Source organism: Zalophus californianus, chromosome 5 (genome assembly GCF_009762305.2).
Source record: "Zalophus californianus isolate mZalCal1 chromosome 5, mZalCal1.pri.v2, whole genome shotgun sequence".
Classification (NCBI taxonomy): domain Eukaryota; kingdom Metazoa; phylum Chordata; class Mammalia; order Carnivora; family Otariidae; genus Zalophus; species Zalophus californianus.
This window is the reverse complement of record NC_045599.1, coordinates 19587043-19595305: the sequence shown is the minus strand read 5'-3', so window position 1 is coordinate 19595305 and position 8263 is coordinate 19587043. Positions and strand designations below refer to the sequence as shown.

Genomic DNA, 8263 nt, shown 5'->3' with positions numbered 1-8263 from the left:
TATGCCCATTTAAAAATTAAATACCTTTTGGGTCAGGTCCTTGTGGGTAAATGGAAGGCAAAATCATTTTGAAATCATAACTTTGAGATGCAGAAGTTTCCCGGCCTGGAGAGAAACCAACCAGTTCTCACTTCTGTATAAATCCTCATTCTGTCGCCAACTTCAAACGCTTGGTACGCACCGTCAGAAGCCTGAAGGCAAAACTGAGGGATTAATGGGCTCTCCCCCTCCCCCTGCCCTTCCGGCACTTTCCATTCACTCAGCCCCAATAAACATTCCAAGAGGCAAGGATGAGCTGGTAAGCGTTGGAGACTAGGAATAAAATGTTTGCTTTCTTCTGTAAAGGAATCTAAAAATAATCATTTCGCTTTATCTGTCTAGTGAGAGGAAGTCAGCTTTTCGCTTTACCCCTGGTTTCATTTACATTATAAAAATGACAAGCAGTTTACCCCAGTTTATCAGATAATCCCTGCTGCTTTCTAAACAAACATTCCAGCCACTCGGAGTTCTTTCTCGAGTCCTCCTCCCCGCCCCCCCCCCCCCCCGCCCCGAATGGCCTTGAAGTCTTGTCTGGGGTCTGGACTCAGCTGGCTCAGCCCATCCTGAACATCAGTAAGAGCCGGTGCCCATGAACACCCCATTCTCCCTCTATCCCATACCAATTTGTTTCCTTTTTTAGACAAATAATGAAATACTCGTCTTCCTGGAATCTTCTATTTACTACCATTCCTAACAACTTTCAAAAATCTCAAGGGAAGAGAAATGGGATTGTGAGGTGCTTTGAGGACTGAATTACAGCTTTTCTTGGGAAGGTTGTTGCTTTTGTTCTCTAGCATAGTATTAAAGATTTTAACGTTTGCTATTGTGAGAGTAATATGCATTCCCTTGATCAAAATGAGAAAATACTGAAAATCGTAGAATAGAATAAAAGCCACTCGTGGTGTTTCTGTTTGTTCTGTTGTTGCTGTTGTGTTACTGCTTCAGTTTCTGAGAAACACCCCACAACCTTTGCAGACGTGTTAGGCAAATTGGTTTTTTTATAAAACACCTTGATAGGGTATTTGCATGTTGCCCTTCCCTCCCCCTGTATTGATTTGAGCTACCTGTCCTGGGTCGAGAGGCGGCAGCGGGGATTTAAACTCTTTGGGAAGACTAACCAGTTGTTAACCTGAGCAGAGTTAAGAAGGACTGTTTTATGGTGATTCATCCATTATTTTTTGTGCCGTCACTCTCTATGAAAATCACTTTTTTAGGACAGAAATGAAGCATTGGTAGAATGACCCTAGAAAATCAAGCATAGGTATTTAAGCGGGGAAAGGGAAGACGTTAAGTTTGGGGAACAGATGGATAGGAAAGTGACTCTCCCTGTGTCCACAAAATAGAAATTTATCCTGAAGACCTGGAGTAAAAATAATCTTGCATGTTATTGTGGGCACTCTGTGGGGTAAAGGTTAAGTACGTACCTTGATGAAGAGATGGGTTATGATGTGGCAATATCTCTCTGAAGAAAGCCATGGGACTCTTTCCCGAATCAAACTTTGAAGAGTGAAATTTCAAAAATTATGTCAATATTAACAGGGAAAAATCTAGAATTGACTTTGGAAAGTACTCCTTTGACTTTACCAATTTTTTAAAAAAAAATTTTTAAGATTTTATTTATTCACTTGAGAGAGAGAGGGGCAGGGGGAGAGGCAGAGGGAGAGGAAGAAGCAGACTCCCCACTGAGCTCGATCCCAGGACCCCGAGATCATGACCTGAGCCGAAGGTAGCCACCTAACCATCTGAGCCACCCAGGTGCCCCTTGACTTGACAAAGTTATTCAATTTATACAAGTTCCTTACATGGTCAAAACACAACAGCCAAGCAATACCAAATTAGGAGAAAACCAATGGGCAAGAGTAGGACAACTAGTAAGACCGGAGTTTTAAGGCCAAATATTCCTGAATTTAATCATACAGTTCAAATAACAGTTACCTAAAATTCCAAATGATAATCATTTCTATGGAAGTTACAAACAAAAGACATACACGTGCTAATTTAACATCAACAAATTAACAATGAGATGCGCTATTTTATGTAGTAACAGGCATAATGAGGTGATGAAGAGAAAACACTTTATATTTGTTTTCCGCACCAAAATTTCTCACCTTAGTGAATTTGTAACAAATTAGCCCAAAGAGAGTCTCCTCTCTCCTCCTGTTTATTTAGGGAACACCCTGGCTATTACTTTTTCTTGCTTAAACTCCTTTGGAAGTTATTGACTCCTCACTGTCTTGATACCCTCTTGGTATCTGATTCTAAAGACTCAGCCAACATAAACTGAGAGAGTCCTTGAAGTAACCTCAGGTTTATCTGTCAACTCTCTTCTGTGATATCTGTTCTCTGAAAAGAAAAGGAATGTCAGATAAGGAATGATAGTTGTTAAGTAACCACATCCTTCAGGTTTTAACCTAAAAAAAGCAAGACACCTGTGTGAGGTCTGCGGTTGTGCACAGCATTTTTCCCTCTGGAAAAGTAACTGGTTCCCTGTAAGGATATGGAGTAGAAGCAGTACACTTGCGGCCTGGATCTGGTGTCTGAACAAACTGAAGAGGGACCAAGATTCTACACTGTGCTGTTGTTTGGTCAGATGAAGAGAAGTAAGGGAAAAAGGGACACATGCCATCACGGTTCCCAGGGAAAAGAAATTTTCAAAAGGTACAACAAAAGGAGAAATTTTGGGTGGTAGTGGAGTGCTAAGAAGCTCGAGTGGTGTCAGGGAAAGACATTGCTGGATGGGTGTCTGGCTCAGGTCATGATCCCAGGGTCCTGGAATTCAGTCCCACATCAATTGAGTCCCTGCTCGGCTTGGAGTCTGCTTCTCCCTCTACCCCTACCCCACTTGTGCTCTCTCTCTCTTTCCCTCTCTCTCTCACACTCTCCCTCAAAGGGATAAATAAAATCTTTAAAAAAAAAAAAAAAAGGAAGGAAGGAAAAGAAAAGCAACAGGTAAAAAGCCCATTCCACTTTCTTGGAGTTTACAAAAAATGGTTGATTCACCGCATAGTCTAGTGGGTATTAAATCGAAAGGAATATTCATCTCTTACACCTACACTTTGTTTATCGGACTATAAATAATTTTTTTCTAGGATAAATTTTGCAAATTATAACCAAGTCCTTTGAAAATATAGAAGAAAAAACTTGAGGCAGTTTGTGAATTCTGACCATCATGAATTTTCTTTGACTTAAAGAAAGGGTGTTCTAGATCAGATTCATACTGCTATCTCCTATGTGAATATTCTTCAGAAGTCAAATTTGTTTTTATACAAATAAAAATATGAATGTAATATCAGCATATAACATTGTGGGCTTATAAAAATGCCATGACTTTTTAATGATTTTTTTTTTCAGGAGAAAAGGAAAAACAAAAATATGCCAACATTTCAGTACCCAGTTGATTTTTCTCCAAGAACAAGTCAAGCAGCATAGATTTAATTTTAGTGTATAATAATAATGTGAGTTAAATGTGGCCCAAAGTACTGCCCTGCCCCATACTAAATGAATACTCACTATCTTTGATATGTTCTCTTTTAGTAGCTGCCTATCATATGTGGACAGTGTGTCATTTAGGCTGGGTTGTAGACAATATAAACCAGTTCTGACTTAAGCAAAAAGGGAATTTGTCAGATGAAAAGGACAAACCATAGACTTGAAGACACGTTGCTGGTCACTGGGGCTCCAGGGAACATGACCCAAAAGCCACCCTCTTGAGGATGCCACTGTTGGGATAAATCTCAGCCTCAATAACAAGGTTCTCCTTAAAAAAATCAGGTTAGCAAAACTTGGGTCAGATGTCCATTTGATTAACAATTCCCCTGATGGTACACATGAGGAGGGGGTACAAGGTGCCGCTAAAAGAATGGGAATGGGCAGGAGAAAGCAACAGATGTCCCCTAGGAACAACTACCAGAAATATACCTGTGCTGAATATTGATTGTGGAAAAGTAAAAGCATTAGTATTAGCACTGACAACAGAAGAATTTCCTGCTGACTTTGTTTCCCTAAATGACCTCCAAGTAGATCCTCCACCTCTGAATACATGGTAATAAAACCCAAAAATAAGGATGCTGTATAATGGCAGGAGTTGTCTGCTTATCTAGCTGCATTTAAATACTGGCTTCACATTTGCCTCCTCTGGAGGATTTATATGCCCCTTTCCTGGCTTTGTACTGCTGCCCCCACCCCTTTATCATCTTTCTGATTTTCAGTATGATCTTCATTAGTTCTTCATTTCCCCACAGATCACTCACCAGCCTGAGTGTCCTAACAATGCCGACCCACAGCAGCAGTGACTGAGTTTTAGTGTCTCATGAAACAACCATCTTAACCAGTGTGGAAACAAAATTCCAATCTAACTATTCTCTAATCCTTGGTGCCTAGGCCCTGTCACCTCAGCTATTATTGCTAGACTCCATATTGGTCTGACGATATATATATATATATATATATATATATATATATAGCTCACAGCAAAATCTAATTTTGTGTGATGCAATCAAGAAACATCTAGGTACAGACTAAGCAGCCTTTCAACTATGTTTGTTTGGGCACTTGAAGGCTGGTCTACTTTTGAAATGGCTCCCTGAAAGACCAAATGGGGAAAAGCCAAGAACTCTGGGCAATACTTCAAAAGTCAGCAGCTGTTCTGCACTCCCAGTCAATCCCAGTTTGCCACTTGGCTGCTTACTGATGAGCTGCTTATATGAGTGTTTGATAGCACCATAGTGTATTCCCTGGTTCACCCATTGGCTTACCAAGCTTTGGGCAGAGATCCGGTACCCCAGAAGCTTGGCCTCTCTGCTAAACGGCTTGTTATAAGCGAAAGAGAATTTGATTGGAAATCAAGAGTCCAGTTGCAGATTTGAACTTTCCCTAATTACATGTATGGTGTTGGGCAAGTAACTTAATATATCTAGGCCTTAGGGGTTTGTTGTTGTTGCTTTTGTTAACGTTTTATTATGGGAATTTCAAACCTATGCAAAAGCAGAAAGAATAATATAATAAATCCCACACACCTATCATCTACTTTCAGCAATTCTGAACTTCGATTTATTAAACTCTGCTTCACCTACTGGATTACTGTGTAACAGATCTCAGACTCATATCATTATATCCTTAAATATTTCAGAGTATATCTCTGAAAGATTAGAACTACTTTGTTTTTAAAAGTCACAATAACAGAGGCACTTGGGTGGCTCAGTTGGTTAAGCGACTGCCTTCAGCTCAGCTCATGATCCTGGAGTCCCAAGATCCAGTCCCAAGTTGGGCTCCCTGCTCAGCGGGGAGTCTGCTTCTCCCTCTGACCCTCCTCCCTCTCGTGCTCTCTCTCTCAAATAAATAAAAATAAAATCTTTAAAAATCACAATCACATTAGATACTAAAAGTAATAATAACTCAATAATATTTTCAAATATCTAGTGTTCAAATTTCCTGACTGTAACATTTTAAAAAATATTTTTTTTAGGGGCACCTGGCTGGCTCCGTTCGTAGAGCACGCAACTCTTGATCTCGGGGTCATGAGTCTGAGCCCTACGTTGGGCATAGAGATTACTTAAAAAAATTTTTTTTCAGTGTTCTATTTCCCTGAAGGGCAGGTACAGGCAGCTAGGTGATGGCAAGAGATGTTCACTTGAGGATCTTGCCCTCACTGAAGGTTTTGCCCACATGCTGGAAGGCCCGCTCCCAGGAAAAGTACTCTTGAACCAGTGTCTGGGTCTCCTTGCTGCCAGGATCCAGTTTCCGCCACGTATATGACTCGAAGTCCACCTGCCAACTTGGACTCAGCAGAAAGGCAATCTCCTGGCCTCAGATGACCCAGACTCCAGAAATGGAGCTGCTATTATTGGTTCCAAAGAGGATGACACTGGCAAAGGCATTCTTCCTCAGCTTGTCCAACTGCTGGAACATTCCAGTGATAAGGTTGCAACTCATGAAGTTCTGAGTGAGCTCTTCAGGGAAGTGGTACTCTGCGTACCACAGAGAGCAGCCACCCTTATCAAAGTGCTTGCAAAAATACGGAAGCACCACAAAGAGAGTGTCCTCATTGGAGTACTTGTGCTTAAATTCTCCAACACAAAGGTACTCTTGGGCAGGTGAGCAAAGGGGTCCTTGGCCTTTGGTTCAGCAGCCAGTGTCTGGTCACATTCATCCATCTTCTCCTCAGGAGAAGGGGCAGCAGGCTTTTTCTCCTCTTTTCCACCCAGCCTGGCTTCTCTTCCTGAGAACTTTTCTCTTTCCATGGGGTGTCCTTTTTAGGCTGGCTTTCTGCAAACTTTATAGCGACAAACTGGGCCATCTTACAGAGTTTCACCTCCCCCAAGACAGCCCTGAACTGAGGCTGGTTAATGCAGGTGAGGAACCAGTGGTTGGTATTGGGGAAGGCCTGGCAGCAAGAAGGCTCCAGGACCTGTCAATAGAGCCACAACAGAGTGCAGACAACTGTGATGTCAGCCAGGGTCACACATTCGACCACCAGGAAAGTCCTCGTCTTCAAGTGAACATCTAGTAGCCCCAGAATTCGCTTCACTTCCTCCTTTGCATTCTCTGTGGCCTGCTTGTTGTGGTGCATGATGCCCAAGGTGGGTAACACCCAGGTGCTGGCTGGGGGCACTATGTCACTATCAGCAAAGCTCACCCACTGCACCTTCTGGGCTGCTGCCTCTGGAGTACTTCCCTGTAGTTCTTCATTGCTCACCTATTAGGCAATGGCTTTACTCGCAAACACATGGTCACCCTCAAATACTCGAACTTGCCAGCAGGAATTTTACACAGAAATTCAGGGGTGTAGTTGGTTTGGCCGAAGTGGAAGTGGGGTGGTGCAGAGAGCACGTGGACCTGAGCCCCGCTCTATGAGCAGCAATGAGAGCCTTGAAGGCCCTCCAGTTTTCAGGATATGTGTACAGGGTCCCAGCTGCCATGGTGATTCCACAGAGAAAGCTAAAAAAAATTTTTTTAAAGGATCAAAATGAGGTCCAAAAATTCAATTGTTAAAATGTCTAAGTCGATTTGAAACTATAGATTCTCCCTCTCTCTCTCTTTCTCTCTCCTTCAACTTCTTTGGCGGGGGGGGGGGAGTAGATCAGTTGTCCTGTAGAGATTCTCATTGTGGACTTTATTAATTGCATCCTTGTAATGATTCTTAATATATTGTTCTGTCCTCTGTATTTCTAATAGTTAGATCTACAAGTTTGGTCATTTTAAGTACTAATTTTTGGTAAAAATGCTTCTAAGGTATTGTGCACTTCCATTAGAAAGCATATTATGTCTAGTTGTTTGTCCTTTTGAGTTGTTAGCAGCCATTGACAACTATTGTCTAGATCCATTATTTCAAAAGGGGTTGCAAAATAGTGATATGGTATTTTTATTTATTTTTTTTAAGATTTTATTTATTTATTTGAGAGAGAGAGAATGAGAGATAGAGAGCACGAGAGGGAAGAGGGTCAGAGGGAGAAGCAGACTCCCCGCCGAGCAGGGAGCCCGATGCGGGACTCGATCCCAGGACTCCAGGATCATGACCTGAGCCGAAGGCAGTCGCTTAACCAACTGAGCCACCCAGGCGCCCGTGATATGGTATTTTTAATATACCTTCTTCATTTACTAGCTAGAGTACTTCTATAAATCTATAAATAGTAGCTTCTTGCAAACTATTTGGTTACCCTGCAGTATAGAGATATGGGAAAGGCAGGATAAATGCTTGAATCTTTCCCTGTATTTACAAGTTTTAAAAAATAATGAATCATTTTTCTAGCATCTTTTCATAGAGAACAATAAGGGATTTTTTGTGGTTATTTAAGATCATTATGCACTTCTGGGTTTAAACATATTTGATGCACTTTACCCCATTTTGGTTATTATTCTTGTAGAAGCCCATATCAGCTAGTGGGAACCTCTTCAATTAGTCTAATAAGGAGAGAACACATAAAACTCTTACGTTTGCACAAGACATGAGCTATGGGAAAATCCAAAAGAATTGACAAAAACACTCCTAGAACTAAAAAGTAATTATAGTAAACTCATAGGATACAAGATTAATATATAAAAGTCACTTTCTTATGCACCAGTAATGAAGAAGTAGAATTTAAAATTAAGAACACAATATCAGGGCCCCTGGGTGGCTCAGTTGGTTGGGCGACTGCCTTCGGCTCTGTCATGATCCCAAAGTCCTGGGATCGAGTCCCACATCGGGGTCCCAGCTCAGCGGGGAGCCTGCTTCTCCCTCTGACCC

At 41.6% G+C, this 8263-nt stretch overlaps 1 pseudogene; it reads right to left on the bottom strand.

Annotated features, from left to right (window-relative positions):
* Nucleotides 1-5664: 5664 nt before the first annotated feature.
* LOC113929831 lies at nt 5665-6956 on the bottom strand (annotated as a pseudogene).
* Nucleotides 6957-8263: the final 1307 nt, after the last annotated feature.